Genomic DNA, 24,427 nt, shown 5'->3' with positions numbered 1-24,427 from the left:
CATTTATGTTCTTTGAACTGTGTATTTAACATACTCTTTTGCAACAATACTATATTGTTGCTGTTTGAAACACACAGAACACAACAACAACAACAATGATAACAACAACAAACTCTCGGTACTGACATTCTATAAGTTTGCATATGGTACTAATATATTTTATGTATATGCACTTTGAGATAGATCCTATTTGACGTTTGTAATCAAATTATCACTACTATGCACTGCAATAATAATTTCATTTTTCTCTGCTTACAGGAGGAATAATCCTAACTCTAAAATGTCAAAACACATTTTTTCTTAGTTTAGATTTAACTGGAATCCAAAATGTTACTGGAGCTCTATGCAAGAAAAAAGGTAATCATAAAAAAATAAAGAAAAAAAAAAGAAGAAGAAAGGAATAATAATAATAATAATAATGCCTGAATGTAAACGCACATAGAAACTCTACACATGTACACACATACACCTTGGTGTATGAAGATAAAAATTCTGCAAAACACTTGAGTTGATTCTGACTACTAAAAGCGATCATTAATGAGAAAGCTAATGGCAATTTAGAAAAATACTTTCAGGAATGGATTTTTGTATCATTGCATTGTCTGAGGTAAGTCACTGGGGTTCTTACCTTAGTGAATCTGTATGTGGACTGGGTACAGTACCCATTTGCTCAATTGAAAACTAGAACATGCATTGATTGGGTTTAAACAAAGGGTTTGAGAGCTTGCACACATGGACAAATTCTGAACCTGAATTGCTACACATGCTTAAAATTATGCAAGTTTTCACATTTGTAGACATATAATGCTATATTGATTATCAGTGCTAGGAACATCTACTCTTTATCACAACATGATGCAAAGTTTAATTTGTATATGTACAACAATTTAGAAGCCATATGTTGACGAGAAAAAAATGGTAACTACTGAGTCAACCTGAGCTCAAGGTATAGCTTGAAGCAGGCAAAAACAGGCCTTCTGTGTTGAGGCTAAATTACCAATATTGTTAACTGCCCATGAGGCTTCCAACTGGGAAGTGACTAACAGAATGTTCAAGGTGAAACAGCTTACTCTACACTTACTGGACTGTATTTATACTGTTGTAGGCATTCTAAAACTTCCATCAGTGTGTATAAGGGATAGATCTCCAAGAAAAAAATCATAGGACAAAACACTTGTTTACCTTTTAAAGTATACTGTATAAATGATCTAATGGCTTACTTTGATGGAATATTTTGAGATTTAATTAGGACATTAAGCAGAAAACACACATAGCCTTATAAAAATGCCTTTGAAATACTGGTATTTCAATTGTTTGAATGAAAATATTATTTTATGCATGCTAATGTATTAAGCACATTATAATATACAAAACATGTTATAACACATTCCTATGTATGAATATAAAGTCTTAAATTTATTAGCTTATGATTCCTTTGAGGGTGTTCTTAGCAAACTTTTTTTTTTTTTTTCTTTTCTGGCTTGGTTCTGGATTTTATTGTTACTTCTCTCTAGAAATATTCATATTAATGGAGATAAACTTATAAAATGTTTCCCTGTCCTGCTTGTCTTAATGCCTCATTGTCATATTGCACTAGAACAAGCACATATTCTAATAAATCTTTCTTTTGATCTTTTTCATTAACTAAAATGGGTCGTGAATCAGTCATTACCTTTGTACATCTGTGATCCATGATCACCTGTAAATATCCAATTAGTGCTGACTTTGACTTTACATTTTTATTAAGATTCCATCATGCGTTTCCGTGATTGAATCTGACCACTATGTTTCAACCTAAATATTTAGACCTTTTTTTCAGGTTTGGATAAAAATTCTTTGCAAACATAAACTTTCCAAAAAAAAGAGATGTAATTAAAGCCTCTGTCATTTGATGGCTTTACACCTCGCATTCATAGTTCCGATGTTTGAATTGCTACTTCAAATGACGTCACCAAGAAGAGCAGATGAAAGCCTTTTTATGTTGTTATAAATCACAATAAAATTGTTTGATCCCTTGTACCAATACTGCATATATAGTCATTACAAACCCCACACAAAAACAAAAGTGTACTTCAGAGTCCATTCTCCTTATACATGCACATTCTAGGCATATCTGTCAGATACATTACTTCTTATTTAATGTGTCTAATTTCTAAAGATATTCAACTAAGTTTTCTGTTAAACAGGATATAGGACAGAGGGCTTTTATTTTTGTACAGACACTTCTAATCTTGCTTATTCATAAAAGTTTTTAAAGTGCGTACATTGCAAATGGATTTAAAGTATCTGAACTGTAATTACTGTCATTAGTGCTGTACCATCTGCATCTTTCAGGAACCAGCAGATTGAACTAATCACCAATAATTGTTTTCAAGATGTTTAGCATATCTTAAATTTAAACATCAAAACAAAAGCTTATATTTGGCACTGATTTCTGCCAAAGTCTTCTTTTCCCAGCATCCTACATCTACACTAGTTTGGTGTGGTGGATTAAACCCTGCTTGAGCTTCTTTCTTAGCTGAAGTCTGTCACTTAGTTTTGAAACGTGTTTGATAGTTTCTGATTTGTATTTTCCCCTTAGTAGCCCATATTAAGGGTATAGCCCATACCATCATATATCACTAAAGCAGTTCAGAATGCTTGCTGGGACCATAGCATGGAAAACGAATTACTTTCCAATATAAACACAGTGATTCCTTCTTAAATTACCTCTTGTAGTCACTGAAGAAAAGGCTGGGGACAGTTTTACCTGTGTAAATCTATCACACCGGACAAAAACAGGAACAGACCATTTCAAATTTAATAGAAGCTAACATAATGATCTGACTAAGTTAAAAAACAATTTTAACTAATGTATGGGTATGTGCTTATAATAATTTTACTCTTTGCTATGTCTAACAGCCTCCTTAGTTTTTACAGTTCCTGAAAGTGTTTGGTATCCTCATGTGAAAATGACTGTAATGTTGTACTTCTTTTCAAATACAAATACTCTTCGTTCATACAGTCCATATTTCTATTTAAAACAAATGAAAATAAAATCATAGAATCATTAAGGTTGGAAAAGACCTCCAAGATCATCTGGTCCAACCATCCCCCTACCACCAATGACCCCCATTAAACCAAGTCCCTAAGCAGCAGGTCCAACCTTTCCTTAAACACCTGCAGGGATGGTGACTCCACCACCTCCCTGGGCACCTGTTCCAATGCCTGACAACTCTTTCTGAGAAGAGATGTCTCCTAATTTCCAACGAGAACCTCTGCTGGCACAACTTGAGGCCATTCCCTCTATTCCTGTCACTGGTTATCTGAGGGAAGAGGCCCCAGTTCCCCACAACTTCCTTTCAGGTAGTTGTAGAGAGCAATAAGTTTTTTCCTGAGCCTCCTGTTCTCCAGACTAAACAACCACAGTTCCCTCAGCTTCTGTTTAAATGCTTTTAATGAAACTGTATTTTTTAATAATTTTTAACAAATTAAACTCAATAACATTATCTCCAGGCTTCTCAGTGTTTTCTTCTTTTCTTTTCTTACTATTAAACTTTGAACCTGCAGGCAGCACTCTACATCTGATACCTGTTCATACATGGAGCTGCTTGTAAGAAGATTTAGATTTTAAGCTCTTTAGGGTGAATGTATTATGCCATCAATGTTATTTCCTAGTCTCCACACAATGTGCTGATACATCAGCCCTCAACATCTTAATGATATTGTGCAGTCTTGCCCTAAATGCTGCTGATAAAATAGGTATGGGAACGTTCTGTCTCCTTCAGCTCTTAAGTTTTATGTTAAGACACAGGACAGCCTGAATTGTTAAATATCAGAGATAAATCCCTAATAATCAAGGAAATTTCCTCAGGTACATATCAAACATTCTACTGAAGCAAAACACAAACTTCTCAGACCTGTTCATTCACATTGCCCCACGCACACCAGATGTACCTGTATTGAATCTCCTAAGTATTGCATTCACAGTTCTTGCATTAGTGAATAGCAGGGTCAGAACCTCAGCTGGATTCTAACAAAGAAATAGTCTCAACTCAGTATCCGGTCCACAGTATTGAAACAAGTATCTAAATTATTAGTCATAGGATAATGCCAAACTAACACTTCTATGGCCTGAATAGGTACTAGTATTTCATTTACAACCAGGAAATCACTTATGAAGAAAATAACTTACTCATTTCTGCTCACTGATCACTGATTTATGTCGTGCAATAGTTTTGTGCTACATTTGTGCAACATTGCGTTTGTGCAGCCTGATCTATTGGGTGACTTGCCTGCCTATAGCAGCGGGCTCGGAACTACATGATCTTCAAGGTCCCTTCCAACCTGAGCCATTCTATGATTCTATGATTTAAATATATGCCTCTTAGGTAAAGTGAAACTGAATGAAGAGGCACTCCAAGACAGCACGCCATATTTCCAGCCATTAATACAGTTCAGGGTGTGTAATCAGACTAGAGTTAGGCCAGAACCCCTACTCTGAGATACAGGAAGTTGGACTTCTGCATCTCAACACTAACTGTTTCACTCCCTTGAATCCACTGTTATTGTTATTGCTAAAACAGGTAGCCTAGGTCCATGTCAAGTTGCATGCAGGACATATTCACAGATGGAGACTTTGCAACCTCTCTGGGCAACCTGAGCTAATGGTTAACCACCTCCGTGCTGGGGAAAAAAATAATAATTAAAAAAAAAAGTGTTTTTTTTTTTTTTTTTTTTTATGTGTTCTAATGGAAATTCATAAGTTTCTATTTGTTCCTGCGGTCTCTTGTCCTGTCACTGGCCACTACTGAGAGTCTCTCGTCTTCATTCCCTCCCATAAGGCATTTATACACATCAGTAAGACTCTCCTAAGCATCTTCTTCTCCAGGCTGAACAGACCCAGCACACTCAGCCTCTCTTCCTATGCCAGATACTCCATTCCCTTAATCATCTTTATGGCCCTTCAATGGACTCATTCTAGTCAGTCCATCTATTCGTGTAATGAGAAGTCCAGAACTGGACACAGTCCTCCAGGCTGAGAAGAGGAAAAGATCACCCTACTTGACCTCCTGGCAACACTCTTCATAACATAGCCTAGTTAAGTTGTTGGCCTTCTCTGCTATTAGGGTACACTGCCAGTTCATGATCAATTTGCTGTCCATTAGAATCACTAGGGCCTTCTCTGAAACGCCACTTTCCATCTAGCCAACTCCCAGCATGTACTGGTGCCTGGGGTTTCTCCACTCTATGTACAGGACTTTGCATTTCCATTGGAGTCTGCTTCTTCAGAGATATTCAAAACCTGCCTGGATGCGATCCTGTGTAACATGCTCTAGGTGACCCTGCTTGAGCAGGGGGGTTGCACTAGATGATCTCTGAAGATCCCTTCTAACCTCAACCATTCTGTGATTCTGTGATTTGTTGAGCTTCATGAGATTTCTCAGAGCCCAGTTCTTCAGCCTATCGAAATCTGTCTGAATTGTGACACAACCATCTGATTTTTCATAGAATTATAGAATGGCTTGGGTTGGAAGGGACTTTAAAGATCATCTAACTCCAACCACCTCATTTTTCACCTGCTCCTCCCTGTTTTGGATCATCTGTGAACTTGCTGAGGATGTATGCTGTCCCAGCATCCAGGTCATTAATGGAGATGTTAAATAATACTGTCCCCAGTTTGGACATCTGGGTGCACCAGTAGTGACTGGCTTTTGGACTATATGCCATAGTCCCTTGGGTCCAGCTGTTCAGCCATTTTTCAGCTCAGCTCATAGTGCACTTATGTGACCTTTGTCAGCTTGTCTATGAGGTACATATGGGACCTACTGTGAAAAGACTTACTGAAGTCAGTATAATCAACTTCCACTCCTTTCCCCTCATCCACAAAAGTAGCCATATCATTGTGGAAGGCTATCAGGTTGGTTAAGCGTGATTTACCTTTGTAAATCCGTGCTGTCTACTCCTGATCATCTTCTCGCCCTTTATGTGTTTGGGAATGCTTTCCTGGAGGATTTACTCCATCAGCTTCCCAGGGTCAGAGGTGAGGTTGACCTGATCTATCTTCTTGCCGTTCTCAAAAATAGGAGTGACTTTGCTTTCTTCCACTTTTCATGAACCTCCCCCTTTCACCATGACCATTCAAAGATAACTGAATGGCTTCACAGTGGCATCAGCTACCTTCTCCAACACTCATGGATGAAACCTATCAGGCCTCCATGGGCTTATGTAAATACACTTTGTTGAAGGACCTGGTCCTTCTCCAAGGGTAGATCTTCCAAATTCCAGACTTTCCAGACTTTGGTCTAGGTGGTCCGGGATACCTGAAGGCCAATTTCACTGGTGAAAACTGAGGCAAACAAGGCATTGACAACCTTGGCCTTTTATGTATCATTTGTCATCATTTCTTCTGCCACATTCAGCAACAGGCTCATATAAGCCTCATAACAGGCTTAGTCTTCTTTTTGCTGCTTATGCACTTGTAGAAACTCTTCTGAATCCTTTTCTATTATAACATATGACATTTGGATTGTGAAAAAAAAAAAAATTAAAATACGTATTATTTATTTAATTAAAACTAGTTTAAGAAACAGGCATAAAGTTTTTCAACAGCTCAAAAGTTCTTGCAATGAACTGTTGCATTATGCTAAATCAGTTGTGAAGATCTGTATGTTTATGTGTACCTGCCTAGCGGTACTGTTTTCATTTAAATATTAACTCATTTGAGTCTTCTTAACCTGTTGCAGATATAAGAGCAAATAATTAAAGAAAAAAAGGTTTTACTTCTTTTTTTAATATATTTTGTCATGCAACCCTGCAAACTCAACACTGGACATTTTATATATTTCCTCTGTCTGATTTCAAAGCTTTTGTCATGTTTGTAACTTTTTTTTTTTCCCAGTAGAAATTTTACATAATTTGTTTCCAAGGGAAAACTCATACATAAAGAGCATGGCATGAAGATAGTCAAAAAAAAAGGCTGCTGTCTTTCAGATTGGCCTTAGTTTGTTAAAACAGGTGAATACATAATTATTCTGATACATAATTTATTCTGATTGTGGTTTTAAATATATATATAGCAATATATAATTAGAATATTTGTTATACACAAAGAACAGTCCCACAACAGAGAGGATATAAACAGAGAGATATAAAAATCAAGGTAATTTTTTCTAAAATATGTATTTTGAGCAAAAAGCTCAAATCTACATATCAATAAACAGAATTAGGATATAATCTGACCACAAAATTGTCATAAAATCAAAACATGACACATATCGTTTTATAAGGATTTTCATTCTTATGCATACATTACCCCTTATTCCTATATGACTATATTTTTGAAGGTACAGGTTTTATTTTCTTTCACTGAGGAACTCTAGAAGCTGATTTGTATTCCACCTCAACAAAGAGGTGGTAAATTTTCCTCTCCGTATGGATTCCTTGAAGTACTTACAGTGTAAAAACTGTTAAAAGGACACGTTTATTGTAAAGGAATATATATATATAAATTGTATTTGAAACAGAAAGATAAAGTTTCTCCACAAAATTTTCAGACAAGAGAATACTACTCTTGTCTAGAAGAGAATACTACTTCAGAATACTGAAGGCATCCCTAACCTGAAGCACTGATGAAACATAAAATTTGGAGGTAAATGCTAGTTCACAACTAGTATAAGCAAATGCTGTTTGGAATTTAGAAGCAACAATATAAGTAGATAACAATAAGAAGTAATAACAATATATCTCAGCTTTTCCATTTCTACTGTTTGTAGTATGAATGATATCCCACACTATGTCTATTGACTGAAAGATTTACAAGCATGTTTTTCCTTTAGAACAAAGAACATATACAATTTTTTGAATTCACATATTGCATTTATTGTCGAAAGATTTAAAGACAACAAATTTTGCTATATGTTAAAACACAAATGGGGAATCTATTATATCCATAAACTTTAGGATAGAAACATAATCCTGAAATACTAAGGTTTTTCAGTTCCAAATTAACTGCTTATTGCATGAAAGTAATCTGTGATCTATGAGTTTTAGAAAGAAGACATCACAATTTCAGAGATCATGTGTTTGTTTGTTTTTTTTTTTTTCCTGTAGGGAAAATAGCTTAACATATCCACAAGCACATTTTGGACACAAAGATTATAAAAATAGTTCAGCTGTATAAATAGAGAAAAATAAAAACACGAGTAAATGATTCCTCTAGACTGGTACTTCAAGTGTCATAGCACTTTGCCTCCTCAACTTAAAAGCACTCTGACTGCAATCAGTCTCTGGGACCTAGTTTACAAAATTATACTTGATAAGATACATAGGTATGATTTCTACAGCATGTGTGTATATATAATATATATATTAGAAGTAGCTAGAAGTAGCTAGAACTGACTTAAAATCTATATATTTCAGATCCATTCAAAAGAAATCGAAAGACAATGGAATATATTGTCAGCAATGGAATATATGAAGTCAGCACTTGCTCTTTGTTTTAACAGGTCAATGAAAGAGCAAATAGAGGTAGAAATTATTTTAATAAAGATGACATATTGCTTTGGCATACATGCAATTAAGTTCTTTTTTTCATATGTTCATTTGGTTGAAATTCCCTGTTCATCTAAGCAGGAGAATTTCAGTAATGATTTTGCTGGTCTGAATTTGGCAGTCATCTAATGAGCAAGCAGCCATAGTACTATATGACTTTGGTGATCAGACATAACACAGATACTTAGTTAAGGATAGTAAAATTCCAAAACATTAGATGAAGTTTCCTTATAAAATTAGGATGTGGATAATATGAATATAAACTCCTAACTAAAGAAGTCAAACTAACTTTTAAAATTACAAATTGAAAAGCAAACTCTCAGTTGTTTGCCATATTATATGTCTTGTACAAATAAGTAAAATGAGAGACGTAATTATTTTGTATTGTATGTTGACTCAACAGAATAAATCAGAAGGATAAATAGCCCTTTCTTTTAGGTCATTCTCATGATTAATATGGGCACAAAAAGATCTCAACATGACATCAGGCTTATCAGGCTTTATAACTTGTTAGGGTCCTATGTTTGTTTTGTACTGATAGATTAGATCAGAAGTTGACAAATGTGGGGTATGCCAACAGTCACTCTTGCAGAATGCAGTGCAAAGCCATTGTTTAAACTATTTGGTGGTAGTTATTAGAGGCTTCAATATCATCTTGTGCCAAGAAAAAAGTTATGTTACACTATTAATGACAATTATGTTACATGATCCATTATATATATATAGGGCAGTTAGCAGCAGATGATCACCTTGAGAGTTGCTAGGATCAGCATAAACTTTGTGGTATTTTGATAAACAGCTATTCTGAACAAGGGAAAATTCTAAAATGTGACTGACAAGCCTAGTCAGATATTCCTAGTTCTGAATAAATTCTCCTACTATATGTGTATTACAATAATGAAAATGATCAGATTCCTATCTGTAAAAGACTGTGAAACCTCATTAAAAGTTTTAACACAACTAACTGTTTTGTTGTTCTTGTTGTTGTTGTTGTTGTTGTTGCTACTGGGGTTTTGTTTGCTTGCTTGCTTGCTTGCTTGGTTATGTCAGTTGTTTTTGTTTATTTGTATTTTTATTATTTTGTTGTTGTTGTTGAAAAGAGCATTCAGCCCCTTGAAATTTCAAGCTATTTTCTTTTAATGAAATAATTTTATTGGTTTCAAACTAAGTACTTCAACATTGAAATCTTAAGTAGTGTATTAAGAGCAGGGATTCACACTTGAGTTTCTTTCCTCTTTTGCATTAAAATAATCTGTAAAACTTCATCATTTAGAACTGATTTGTGTCTTTCTTCTATATTTCATTTGCATTTTTATTTCAAAATATCTATAAAAAAGAGCAGGTAAAAGGAGCTCACAGGAATGTATAGGGAAATGGTTTGAAATTCATATGGATTAGGGATGATAGGCCATAACAGAGTTGTTACTGTTGCTCAGGTAAATGCATACTCAGAATGTAATCCATGGATTACAAACACAATGGATCATAGCAGATCCTGCTATATGAATGGCTGCTGATACACATAAAAACCTATCATTCTTCAGATAATTATTTTGTCTAAATTTAGAATGTGAACTGCTGACACTATCAAAAATATTTTTGGCTGAATATCAGAGTAGAAGATGTAGAGGATTTAGCATGTGTTAGCATTAATTGACAATTATGTCTGTCAAACAAATAAAACCCCACATCATTGAATTAAATGTAACACTATAACAGGAGCTGACTTGAATACAACCATAAGAAAATGTTGCTGTAACATGGGTATTCATAAAAAACAAACAAACAAACAAACAAAAAACTCTTCTATAAATTTTCTTCACAAACTCTGTTATGATGTTGTACTTCACTGCACTTGTTTTTAATCTGCATTTTAGACTCTTCATTTGCTGTCAGTTTCTAATAAACAGCTTTCTGAAAAAAAAAAATAAATAAATAAATAAAATAAAATTATTTTTCCCTAAAATTATTCTAAAAGGCCTGTATCTTGCTATTTTGATTTTGGTTGTGGGTTAAATTAAGTTTCAAAAGGTGTGTTTCTCTGTAGTGAAAGCCTTTACAATATTGTTTTTGTTGTTGTTATTTTGTTTTGCTTTGCTTTTATTTGTTTTACCTAGAGATGGGCAATTAAAAAATAAGGGCTTTATTTTGTTTTCCAGGTAGGTATATTTCAGAATAGATGTTATTCAGATTAGGAGGGAAAAAAAAAAAAAAAAAAAAAAAAAAAAGGAAGTAACCTTATAACTACATTGTTATAATATAGAAACATAACTATTTATCTTCGTGTTAGCTTCACCAGTAAAACCTTTAGCAACTGTGCCAACAGAGAAAGTTACAGAGAATAGTGGACTTACTACCCTTACACTTATGTTACATGTTACACATGTAACAAATGTAACAATAAATTCCAACAATAGCAGTTGTTATTGCTCACTGAAAAGGCAGAAGATTATGCTGTCTAAAGGGGTCCTTGAGGAGTTAGGAGACTGCTGGATTAGCAAATGAAAACTTGTGAAGAAAGTCATCAAAAACATCCAAACAGGAAGGAGGAATACTCACTCAGTACAGTGTCAGAGGGTCTTTACCATTTTCTCAGATAGGAATTTTCTATTTCATCCTTCTTATAACAAAACATGGAGCTATGAAACTCATTGAAAATAAATTATTTTTGAAAACTCATTGTCCTTAGAGTGCTAAACTGGAAAGTAATAAAGAAAAGCAGTGAGTTTATTGAAATTAACATAACAGTGAGAATGCAACAACATGCTGCTTTAATTACAAACTATTCATTAGGAAAGGGTAGTTGTATACAGTTTTAACAATAAAATATTATTTTTTCTACCTGTGTAGGGGTAGTACATGTGGAAAATTTTACAGCCTTCATTATGTTGATTTTGTGCAAAGAGAAATTCTGTCATCTTCAATGGTAAAACACAGTGGTTTCACATATACAGATTTAAACAAAAAGAAAAAATGAAATGTCTCCCAACACTTATAAACTGAAAATGCCTGTTGGAAAAACAAAACAAAACAAAACAAACAAACAACAACAAAAAAAAACTTTAAATTTTAGAGGCTGATTGAAGAACCTGAAAATCGACAGAGCAGCAGCATGACAGTCTCTCCCACAAATTCTTTAGTATGCAGATAAATTGTGAACGTAATGCGAATATCTAGAAGAATAAGTACATACTACTGTTCCCCAAGTTGAACTTCAGAATCAACTTGAAAAGCCTTCTCCTTCTTTGAGCTTTCATTGTTTCTTTCAAGATCTGTTTTTACACAAATGTTCAATACAAAATGTACATTGTACACTATAACTACAGATGCAGTTGTTTAAATACAATTAAAAAGATAGGAACAGTATAACAACATCGTAGATTTGGAAACTACAGAACTGACACTTGTAGAGGCACATTGAGGTGAATATCTGAAATAAGTAAAAGCCCCCAAAATAGTGTTTTTAATGACTTCTTAAGGTCTCAGTGAGAGAATTTACAGACTTTATTAGGACTAGACAAGTAATGTCAGGAGCAGAAGGAGCAGAAAAAGTTAAAACAAATAAAAAGGACAAATAAACAAATAAAAAAAAGGAGCAGAAAAAGTTAAAACAAATAATTAAGAAGATGAAATAAATAACAAGTAATATTTGCATTGGTTCCAGAAGTGCAAAAAAGGTTATTTTATTTTCCCCCAGAAGCCTTTTATTCTTGGTCATTGATACTGATACACTAATCAGAGCAAGAAGGAAGTTTGATGCATTTTCTGTGGCTCAAATATATGTGCAATTGGTAAATAGGTTTTACGGTTAACAGAAGAAAAATATTTATTTTTCTTTAATTCAATAAATATTGCAAACCATAGTATTTTTCTAGCTTAATCCTTTATCTAACCTGTGCTTATGGAAAGTGTAACTGCGGATTCACAAATTTTATCTTTCTGAAATTCACGACTTAAAGGCATGAAATATGCAGGAATCGGAAATTTACTTGATAGTTTCTACAAATGTGTAATTGTTTTTTTTTTGTTTTGTTTTGGTTTTTTTCCACGTTTAAGCTATTTCAGAGCCACTATGTTGTAGTAGGTGAGACAGTGTCTGCAAGTCACATTATTTGTTCCTCGATTTAGTGCATGGCTCTGTTAAAGCACTACGTTTCAGTAGCCTTAAGTCAACAAACCTGCCTGAGTGCCTCCACTGATTGCTTTGTCCTCATTGTTACTTATCATTCAAAAAAACCTGTGCCATTCAGATATCTCTTAGTTGTCATTATGTATTTATCTCTGTATCACTGCCAAAAGTTCAGAAGAGGATGAGGCCTAGCACTGTCTATCCCTTGCAAAACTGCCTGTATGACAATATTAATTTGTTGGAATGTTACAGATAGCTCTCTCTTTATGTTTTCTGTAAGTAAGCAGACCTTCTGTACAAAATCCCATGTACCTTCAAATAAAAGGAGAGCAGATTTGAATGTGAACTGAAATTTATGTTGGAAAAATGGAAAAGTGCTTAGTTAGACTACCAGCTCATTCTCACCCAGCAACAATTAAATATTTTTTTCAACTTTCTTTGTTTCTAAAGATACTTCTTCTGCTTACAGCATGACCTGTTCTGAATGGAATGTCAGATTCTCTGTTTAAGCTCAACTAAACATTTACTTTCTGTAGTTCATGAATGTGCATAAGCAAAGAATATATTTAATATTACTTCAGCATAAAATGTAAATGGCCTCTAATATGTTTATACAGTAAGTATACTCCACAGTATGACCCAAGTATGTTCTCGGTGGTAGTAATATATATTTTTTACATTTAATATGACCTTTTCATCTTTCATTTCCATTTTAGTTTCTAACAAAAAGTATCCTTTCCTTGGATTTTTTTCTTAACGATTCTACTTTAAAGGTCACCCAAAATATAGAAACTTTATCTAGATGGCTGCTCAATTTCAATATTGTATACTAAAATATTTAACTAGCTACCAAAAAAAAAAAAAAAGTAATTTAATTTCATGCAATTTTCTGTTTAAATGAAAAGGCTTCCTCATAGCTAGGGGTTGAAATATATATATATAACATTGGTTCATAAATAAACAAGTACTAAATATGATTTTCTGAAATTGTTACATAATAACAGTGTGGCAGAGGTTCTGATCTGTGTGTCATATTACAGTGTCTCAACGAAGGCATCCTACAGAAAAGGATAGTGACTCTCTAAGCTGTTGTCACTTGCTCTGGGACAGTTCAACAAAGACACTCCTCAGGAGTATCTGGTAAGTCATCCCTGGGAGAGAGCAGAAATCTAGCAGACATCACTGTGTATTCCTTCAAATGCACTGTGCATTCCTTCCAATCTGATGAATGACATTTTAAAAGGGATTCCTGTGAGGCCCTCAATAGTACCCTACAGGGCTTCAGACCTGAGAAAGTCAGAATAATCACACTTAAAAGTAAGATTTTCAGGAGAGTTGTTGAAGAGTGAAAATAAAGTCAAATGTGTTCTTATTTTTATTTTTATTTATTTATTTTTTGTCTTTCTTCTTCCTCTTTTTTAAAGTATTTCAATTTCCAGGCCAAAGTGACATATTCCTTTTTTTTCCATTCCTGGATTTAAAAAAATAAAAATAAAAAATACATTACTGTAAAAAAATACACTTAAAACAAACAAACAAAATACTTTGCATGAATTAGATGCAAATATTGTTGTAATTTCATATTCTAACCAGTAACCATGTAACCATGAATGTTTAAATAAATGAAGAGTGCTTAATAGTTATTAATTCTAAATAGTCCTGATCCCGAAGTGATCTAACCAAACAGTTGGTGCTACCTTTGTATCATATCTCTAGTGTATTAAAACCATCCGCTTCCCTCTCTGGTACATTGGATGGTTATCTTCTCTTCACATTGAAAATATCAAAATGTTTAATTACAGTACAAATGGGATATTTTGATCTGGAAAATCTGTTTAAATCCGGAGTACCTCATGTTCTTAAAAACAAAACAGAATAAAACAATCTGCTAGTCTGAGAAGAAAATATGTAATTTTCTACATCAATAAATAACAGACTGTATAAAATACTGAGAAGTTGTATCCTACAGTCTTGTGATATCATAATACGGAAAATATATGCTTGGACTTACTATTATTTATATATCATAAATAAGATGAAATTCGGCTAATAGAAAATAAAGTATAATACAATGAATATCTACATGACTTTATAGTTTTCTGCTGATTTCTTATGATAATAAAATATTAATTGCAAAAGTAAGTAGGAGATCTCAATGGTAATGATATTATTTCCTTTTTTTTTTTTTTTTAACTGAAAAGGATGTTTAAAAAATAATGTCCTGACATCTGTAGAACTACCTTCTTAGCTTTTGCCTCCTAACTGATAGTTAACTGTAGATGTACAAAGAGAAAAAAGTAATGCGAGAGAGTGTTATGCAAAACAATTGACATGACTTGAACTAGGGGCTATAAAAAGAAAGAGACGTACAGAGCTCTACAACCTTGGAATAAAATCAGCAAAGCTCACACTGCCATTGACATTGTATGTGTAGACTGATTCCTATGAGACTTTTCATTATGTTCACAGATGACCCCTATTACTGTGGTCTTTCCTGACAATTCTGCAGAAAAGGACGTTCCAGAATGCTATGAAATTACAAGCAGAAGAATATTAAAAAAAAAAAAAAAAAAGAAAAAAAAAAGGCAAGTTGAAAGTTATACTCACAGTTCCACAGCTATGTGGATCAGTGGTCAGATGGTCAATTATCTGTCAGCAAGTGCTTTTGGAAATAGATCAGCTGGCAGCACAGCCCATCAGCAAAAAATCTCAACTAAGGAAAAAAAACATAAAACAGTATAATATTATTTTTATGAGATTATGACAAAAAAATTGTATGAGATGAATTTAAATTTACTTTGCCAAGTGCTTTTACCACAGTTTTTAAAGATTTTTCTTGAGACAAATGTCCCCCCACCTCCCCAAAAAAGGAAGAAAAAAAAAAAAAAAGAGTACTCAATATTTTAAAAGTTGAAGTCTTTTTTTTTGTGTGTGTGTGTGACTAATACTGTGCTTAGACTAGATTAAATGATCCCTCCTGTAAGGCTTGGTGTAGCTGTGTATATCTATTGTAAAAATTCAGTAGGATCAGCAGTAAATTCCCATTCTAGTATATCCAAAAGAGAGACAAAACAAAAACTGTCCATGCAAACCAACTCATCTGTAAAAAGAAACCTGTATTCTGATGCGTCAGCTAACAGTGCAGAATCATGTCACTGAATATCTTAAGCGTGGACTCAGTTTTATCACAAAATAAAGATAACAGTTTGAAGTTATTTAATATCTTGAATTAAGCTTCCTTCTTATCTTAAAGTGATTTTTTTCAATTCACTGTTTCATCCTTGCTGAGGAATTTAACAAAGGGTAGACAGAAATGCCCACTGTCCTACATTTCCCCTTGTTCCCTTTATTGCAAATCCTTCTGCAAGGCCTTCTTTCTCTTTCTATGAAAAGAAGCAGCTTTGTTAAAAATTTCTGTTTGACAATCATCAAGATTAAAGAGCAAAGAATCATTGTTATTATGACATAAGAAATGTTATTGGACAATACTCGTACTGTCTACATTTAATCTCCTGAAATACCAGGTTAGTTTCACTGGACTCCTTTTTAATGTATTTTTCTATATGGAATGGAGAAAGCAAATGTCCTCTAGAAAGCAATTCAGAGCCATAGTACATTAGTGAGAAGGACCACCTGTACAGGAAGAAAAATAATTTTACAAAGAAATAGCTTCTTACTGCGAGGATGATTTACAATATGATAATATAAGTTAAAAAATCTCTAACTATGAGTGATAAGAATTAAAAGTCTGAGTGCTGAGGTTCGCCTTTCACATGAAAAAATAATATCATACTACTTTTTGCACATTGCATCAAAGCAGTGGGAAGAGAAGAGAAGCAAGACAAACCTCTTTTTTTTTCAGAGAAATAGCTATGTCCATGCAGACTACTGTTTATACTAATGTAAGCATATACCCATTGGCAACAGCAATTTTAATCTTCCTTTATGCTTGATCTCAATTAGATACGAGTTGCCTACAGACATATCCTGCTTCTTTAGTTCAAACTGAGGAGGTGCAATGTGTTGAAATTTCCATTCTGGGCCTATGGTTGGTCAAGATAATGTATGTGATGGAGAACAATGCTGGGGGTGCAATTTGTACCCAGCTCTGTTTCCCTGATTAGCACTCCAAACCCTATAAGTTTTCCTGTAGTGACAGAAAGGAAAAAGAAAACCATCAGGCCATACTACGTTCCTTAGAATCCTGCTAGATAAGATGCCAGTGACAGAAAGGCTTCTCCTGAAGGTGCTGTTTCTCAAAGCTGTGGATTCAGATAGTTTATAGATTAAGTCTGAGCCTGGAAACTGAGGGTGAAAGGGAAAAAAAAAAAAAAAAAGAAAAAGTCATTTCATTTTGAGCTAGGCTTTTCATGGCATACTCAGAATTTTCTTTTCTCTTTAGTTTGTTAGATATTTTCCCTTCGTCTTATACTGGTGAACATTCAAGGACATGCAGCCTGACACACAAAAAATACAAATTGACAGACATACTACAAATCTGCAACTCAGCTGGTGAAAATAGAGAATATGAACTGAAACTCACCCCAGGGAAAAAAAAAAAAAAATCTTGACCCAACACTGTGGGAAAAAGAGCAAGCCAAGCAATTTCAAAATTAAAGGATCAAGGTGAACTTGATCATTTGATCATTTTGCTTGAAGCAATGCCAAATATTTGAAGGCAAACTGGATTTGCAGCAGGGAAGTTCAGCACATAGGTAGAATATAAGCCTGAGTTGAAAAAAAAAAATCTATGAAGAGGTGGAAAAACATCAGATGAGATCCTCACTCTTGATTATATTTCTTTGAACAGCACAGGTTTCTCAGAGGATCTGCTAAATTATTCTGACTAAGCATCTGAATACCTCTTCAGAGTGGGAGAGGCACTGTAGCTGCTTAGATACATGGATATATTATCTGTCTTGAGGGACTGTACAGCACACAGGCAGCATTTATTGCATATTCTGTCTGAGAAAACAGTAGTGTTCCAACTAATGTTTGTAACCACTTAGAGCAACTACAATATCACTAATGTCTGCTCTGGAGTCCTATAAATCTAAAAGGGGTGAAAAGAAGATGATGCACAATTAGCTTTTTTTTTTTTTTCTGTTAGATTCTGCCTCTGAACACCTTGGCAAGGCTTTTATTTATTATTTATTATTATTTTATTATTTTTATTATTATTTTATTTATTTTTTATTAATGTAAAAATATTGACTTGCTAAATGAAATCTCAATACTCAGTTAATGCACTCCTGCTGCTGCTGCTTTGTCTGCTTTTTCTACTTTTTCTACTTCTTCTACTTCCTGGGATTTTATGTGAAAGAGCACACAAAGATAGGTATCTCTTAAGGTCTACATAGTATTCTTCAAATGCAGATCAAGTATCTAATTATAATTATTCTTACCACCTAAGGTCTCAATAAATAAAGAAAATATAGATGAAACAGTGAAAATGAACAGAACATACTATAAAACATAGCTAGCTTTCTGAATACGCTCAGAGAGTTACTTATTTAATTCAACTGGATGGCAGCAAGCTATTCCCGTGACTAACAAAGGATTCTAATAAATTTCAATTTGCCATGCATTTTGCACATAGCTTCTATCAGCAAAATCTCATGTTATCACCATGTCTTTTTTAGGCCAACAGAGCCAGAGATTTAGAAGGATTTAGTCTTTTCCACTGAACACAGCTAAACCATGCACGTAGAAATCCTACTGCCTAATGAAATTTTTAGTTTTGAATGAATTTTGCACAACTTCATCTCTCTATTATGAGCATGGCTGTATTCAAGTATCTAAGAAAGGAATAAGGAAAAGCGGAAAGTCATCCCCCCCTCTCTCTCTCTCTCTCATCCCTCCCCCTCCCCCCCCAAGAAGTCAAATTCTCTGTGCAGCAAGCACTCTGTGCTGCAAGCATGTAGCAAAAAAAAGGACCTGTCCCTGCCTTGTCCCCCTGGCTCAGGCCCCAGGTTGGAAGGCTGCTCTGTCATATGTGTTCTTCTGTGTCCTCTTTCCATCAAGAGAAGGACCTTCTGAGGAGAGAAGGCCCTCTTACTGAGACATATCTGCTTGTTTCCTCCAGCTCTTCTAGTTGTTCCTGTTCCAACTGCATGAATGCATTACTGTTGATGACATACCATTGGTAAAGATGAGGAATAAGGCAATACAGAAAAGAGGTGAAATCATATGGAGTTATGCAACGCAGCACTTTTTAAAATGACCTTCAGAGAGGTCACTTAACTAACAAAAAATAAAATACAGTACCATATCTGTGATAATTAGCTCTAACCAGGAGCTGGTTCACCTTATTTCTGTATGGAGTTGCACACTGTTATGCTGAGCAATCATAAGTGGTTGGCATAGGAGAGTTAAGTGTCTGTTGGTGTTCACTGTAAACAGCCTCACGCATTTGAAATAATGTTCTTAGGTCAAGTCAGACCATTTGTTCTCTCTTGCTTTTTTCCAGCTTGATACTTCACTCAGGCTTTCACTGTATTTCCTTAAGAAGGATTTTGTACAGATGTTGAGCAGCATCTCACACTCACTAATAACTTTGAGACAGAAGAAAACTAAATAGAGAAAGGGACAGAAACTTTTTTCCTATTCCCTTCTTGATCTGGTTTTAAGGATGCAGTGATAGGACACTATACTCATCACTTCTGTGAAAAGCCCGACTTTTCTCCCATTGTCTATGGCTTTAGTATGCCCATTATTAAAGAAGTGAAAATTCTAATCAAGTAGTACTGGGTGAAGGAGGAGGAGTAAGATGTGATGGAGAGGTTTATCCACTTTTCTGCTGGTATGGTCTCCACATATAGCTCCTGCTCTTACAAGATGGGACACAGAAAACGCTGCCTTGCCAGATACTCCTGCTGCCTGTTAGCCATTCCCAGTGGCTGTTTCTACCACTGCCATTCAAGGCACAGCAAGGACATTATAGTCCCCCTCCTTTCCATGCTCCTAAACAACCAGTTCTGATGGCCAACAGTTTGCTACGTTACACATTATAGTTACTTGTTTGTTCAGTTCTCCCCTGAACATCTACTTCAATTTATGATTTTCCAAAACTGTCATCTTTCTTCTAGAGTAAAAAAAAGAAAAAAAAAAGAAAAGAAGCAAAACTAGTCACAGAATCACAGAATCGTCTAGGTTGGAAGAGACCTCCAAATCACCTAGTCCAACCTCTGCCCTAACACTAACAAGTCCTCCACTAAACCATATCACTAAGTTCAACATCTAAACGTCTCTTAAAGACCTCCAGGGATGGTGACTCAACCACTTCCCCGGGCAGCCCATTCCAATGCCTAACAACCCTTTCGGTAAAGAAGTTTTTCCTAATATCCAACCTAAACCTCCCCTGGCGCAACTTGAGCCCATTCCCCCTCGTCCTGTCACCAGGCACGTGGGAGAATAGACCAACCCCTACCTCGCTACAGCCTCCTTTAAGGTACCTGCAGAGAGCGATGAGGTCTCCCCTGAGCCTCCTCTTCTCCAGGCTGAACAATCCCAGCTCCCTCAGCTGCTCCTCTTAAGACTTGTTCTCCAGACCCCTCACCAGCTTCGTCGCCCTTCTCTGGACTCTCTCGAGCACCTCCATGTCCTTCTTGTAGTGAGGGGCCCAAAACTGAACACAGTACTCGAGGTGCGGCCTCACCAGAGTCGAGTACAGGGGGACTATCACTTCCCTAGACCTGCTGGCCACACTGCTTCTTATACAAGCCAGGATGCTGTTGGCCTTCTTGGACACCTGAGCACACTGCTGGCTCATATTCAGCCGACTATCAACCAGTACTCCCAGGTCCTTCTCTGCCAGGCAGCTTTCCAACCACTCATCTCCCAGTCTGTAGCTCTGCTTGGGGTTGTTGCGCCCCAGGCGCAGGACCCGGCACTTGGCCTTGTTGAACTTCATACAGTTGACCTCAGCCCATCGGTCCAGCCTATCCAGATCCTCCTGCAGAGCCTTCCTTCCCTTGAGCAGATCGACACACGCACCTAACTTGGTGTCATCTGCAAACTTACTGAGGGTGCACTTGATCCCTTCATCCAGATCATCAATAAAGATATTAAAGAGGACTGGCCCCAGTACTGAGCCCTGGGGGACTCCACTAGTGACCGGCCTCCAACTGGATTTGACTCCATTCACCACAACTCTTTGGGCCCGGCTATCCAGCCAGTTTTTAACCCAACAGAGCGTACGCCAGTCCAAGCCATGAGCAGCCAGTTTTTTGAGGAGAATGTTGTGGGAAACGGTATCAAAAGCCTTACTGAAGTCAAGGTAGATCACATCCACAGCCTTTCCCTCATCCACTAAGTGTGTCACTTTGTCATAGAAGGAGATCAGGTTCGTCAAGCAGGACATGCCTTTCATAAGCCCATGCTGACTGGGCCTGATCGCCTGGTTGCCCTGTAAGTGATGCGTGACGACATTCAAGATAATCTGCTCCATGAGCTTCCCTGGCACTGAGGTCAAACTAACAGGCCTATAGTTCCCCGGGTCTACCCTCCGGCCCTTCTTGTAGATGGGCGTCACGTTTGCTAGCCGCCACTCGACTGGGACCTCTCCTGATAGCCAGGACTGCCGATAAATGATGGAAAGCGGCTTGGCCAGCTCCTCCGCCAGTTCGCTCAGTACCCTTGGGTGGATCCCATCTGGCCCCATCGACTTGCGTACATCCAAGTGCTGTAGCAGGTCGCCAACCATTTCCTTGTGGATAGTGAGGGCCACATCCTGCTCCCCATCCCCTTCCACCAGCTCAGGGTACCAGGTATCCAGAGAACAACTGGTCTTGCCACCAAAGACTGAGGCAAAGAAGGCATTAAGCACCTCAGCCTTTTCCTCGTCTTTTGTAACTAAGTTTCCCCCCACATCCAGTAAAGGATGGAGATTCTCCTTAGTCCTCCTTTTTGTGTTGATGTTTTTGTAAAAACATTTTTTGTTATCTTTAACAGCAGTAGCCAGATTGAGCTCCAGATGAGCTTTGGCCTTTCTAATTTTGTCCCTGCACAGCCTTGCAACATCCTTATAGTTCTCCTGAGTGGCCCACCCTCTTTTCCAAAGATTATAAACCCTCCTTTTTCTCCTAAGCTCGAGCTACAACTCTCTGTTCAGCCAGGCCGGTCTAGTTCCACGCCGGCTCGTCTTTGGGCACGTGGGGACAGACAGCTCCTGAGCCATTAAGATTTCCTTCTTCAAGAGTGCCCAGCCTTCCTGGACTCCTCTGCCCTTCAGAACCTCCTCCCGAGGGACTCTGCCAACCAGTGTCCTGAACAGCTCAAAGTCAGCCCTCCGGAAGTCCAAGACAGTGGTTTTACTGGTCCCCTTCCTGACTTTGCCAAGAATAGAGAACTCTACCATTTCGTGGTCACTCTGCCCAAGACAGCTCCCGACCACCACACCTCCCACCAGTCCGTCACTGTTTGTGAACAGAAGGTCTAGCGGGGCACCTCCCCTGGTAGGCTCTCTAACCAGCTGCGTCAGGAAGCTATCTTCCACGCTCTCCAGAAACCTCCTAGACTGTTTCCTCTGGGCTGTGTTGTGCTTCCAGGATATGTCTGGGAAGTTGAAGTCCCCCACAAGAACAAGCACTGACGATTTCGCGGCTTCTGCCAGCTGCCTGTAGAACTCCTCATCCGTCTCCTCATCCTGGTTCGGTGGTCTATAACAGACCCCCACCAGGACGCTTGCCTTGTTGGCCTTCCCTCTGATCTTAACCCAAAGAGACTCAACCTTATCGTTCCCAGCCTCAAGTTCCTCAACATCAAAACACTCTCTAATATAGAGAGCCACACCACCACCCCTTCTGTGCTGCCTGTCCCTTCTGAAGAGCCTATAGCCAGGCATTGCAGCACTCCAGTCATGAGAGTGGTCCCACCACGTTTCCGTGATGGCAATCAAGTCATACCCTGCCTGCTGCACAATGGCTTCCAGCTCCTCTTGTTTGTTACCCATGCTGCGTGCATTAGTGTAGATGCACTTCAGTCGGGCCATTGCCTTCTCCCCTGGCCTTGCCATTGTTCCCCCTGGCACAGTTCCAACAAGCCTCATTTCAGCCCCATCCCCCTTCTTTCCTAGTTTGAAGTCCTCTCAAGGAGCCCTGCCAGTTCCTGGGCTAGGATCCATTTTCCCCTTAGAGATAGGGACTCTTCTGCAGCTATCAGGCCGGGTGCCGAGTAAAGCGCCCCATGGTCAAAAAAAACAAAATTTCTGTGTTGGTACCAGCCTCTGAGCCACGTGTTAATCAGGTGGGCTTTCTGTGTCCTCTCTGTACCCCTCCCTGCTACTGTAGGGATGGAGGAAAACACCACCTGTACTCCCACTCCATCCACTAACCGTCCCAGTCCCTAAAGTCCCGTTTGATAGCCTTCAGGCTTCTCTTTTCAGTATTATCACTGCCAGCCTGGACTATCAAAAGAGGGTAGTAGTCAGAGGGGCGAACCAGGTTGGGAAGCTTTCTGGCAACATCCCTGACCCTGGCTCCAGGGAGGCAGCAGACTTCCCTACGGGTAGGGTCAGGTCGACAAATAGGGCCCTCTGTTCCCCTGAGAAGGGAGTCGCCTACAATAATTAACCTTCTATCTTTCTTGGTGGAGGCAGTCTTGAGGCATGGATCAACTTCCTTGCCCTAGGCATCCTCCTGGGTAGACTTTCTACCTCGTCCTCACCCACCGGTCTCTCAAGCTCCAGGGCCTCAAATCTGTCATATAAGGGCACCTGGGAAGGTGGGGCCGGTGGGAGTGGGACGTCGCCTGTGAGGTCGAGCAGGGACCTGTCTCCATTCCTCCTCAACTCCTAGGTCCCCTCCCTCTACCTGACAGCAATAGGGCTGGGGGTCCACCCCCATTTGGGGTGTCTCACCCTGGTACCTCTCCTTCAGGCCCTGCAGGGAGTTGCTCCACCAGTCTATCTCCCGCTCACACTCCCTGATAGCCCTCAACCTCTCCACCTCCTCCTTGAGCTCTGCCACCAGGCAGACCAGGTCATCCACCTGCTCGCACCTCACACACACAGTCTCTCTGCCTTCCTCAGATGGCAGCAACAGGCTCAGACACTCCCTGCATCCAGAGACCTGAACTGCCACATTTTTGAGCAGGCAGTCAGTCTGGGTGGTTACAGACTTTCTAGAGGGAGCACTCTGCCTGGTGTAGACCATTTCAGCCTACCTAGCAGTCGACAGCCGTTAGAGGAGTTGTTCGTATGTGCGGGGGGGGGGAACGCTCTGCCTTCTCTGCCCGCCCTGCCTGCGCAAACTGCCGCACCACTCCCTTCCAATGCGCCATGCGCTGTTTGCCTGCCCTGGCCGCCGTGCTCCCTAGGCGCTGTTTTTGAACTGCCGGGGGGGGGGTGGGCCGCTGCTGGCTCCGCCTACGTCTCGTCAGCCTCCCTCGCGAGGGCTGCCAGGTCCTGGCAGCTCTCTCGATTGGCCTCGGTGCCTTAAAAAAAAGCCCTGCCTGTTCCGATCCCTCGCTCTGCTGCAGAACGCGTCTGCCGCGGAGCCGATCGCCTCGGCAAGTGGTCAAAGTAGTCAGTGTTCTTCATGTGCTACACAAGGGACGAGAGGAATTTTACAACATCTAAGATTCAAAAATGAAATGCTCAGTTTGGGAAGGCTGTGGAACATCCTTTGAAAATGTAGGTCTTAACTAGAAGATGGATTCGTCCACTTATTTTCTTATTAATCACCTAAAATTGAAAATTTGCTCTACTCTCTATTCCTTAATCTTACAAATACAATACACTGAAAAATGAAATTAATAACACTACTA

General features: G+C 38.0%; 1 long non-coding RNA gene across 1 annotated transcript; it reads right to left on the bottom strand.

The window, feature by feature from the left end:
• Positions 1-14,094: 14,094 nt before the first annotated feature.
• Positions 14,095-23,687, bottom strand: LOC121068773. Its single transcript, XR_005819086.1, has 3 exons — positions 23,650-23,687; positions 15,269-15,374; positions 14,095-14,132 (listed from the first exon to the last, which is right to left on the bottom strand). It is a non-coding gene; the product is annotated as an uncharacterized LOC121068773 (long non-coding RNA).
• Positions 23,688-24,427: the final 740 nt, after the last annotated feature.

Source organism: Cygnus olor, chromosome 3, assembly GCF_009769625.2.
Source record: "Cygnus olor isolate bCygOlo1 chromosome 3, bCygOlo1.pri.v2, whole genome shotgun sequence".
Taxonomy (NCBI): Eukaryota; Metazoa; Chordata; class Aves; order Anseriformes; family Anatidae; genus Cygnus; species Cygnus olor.
This window is presented reverse-complemented; position numbering and strand designations above follow the sequence as displayed.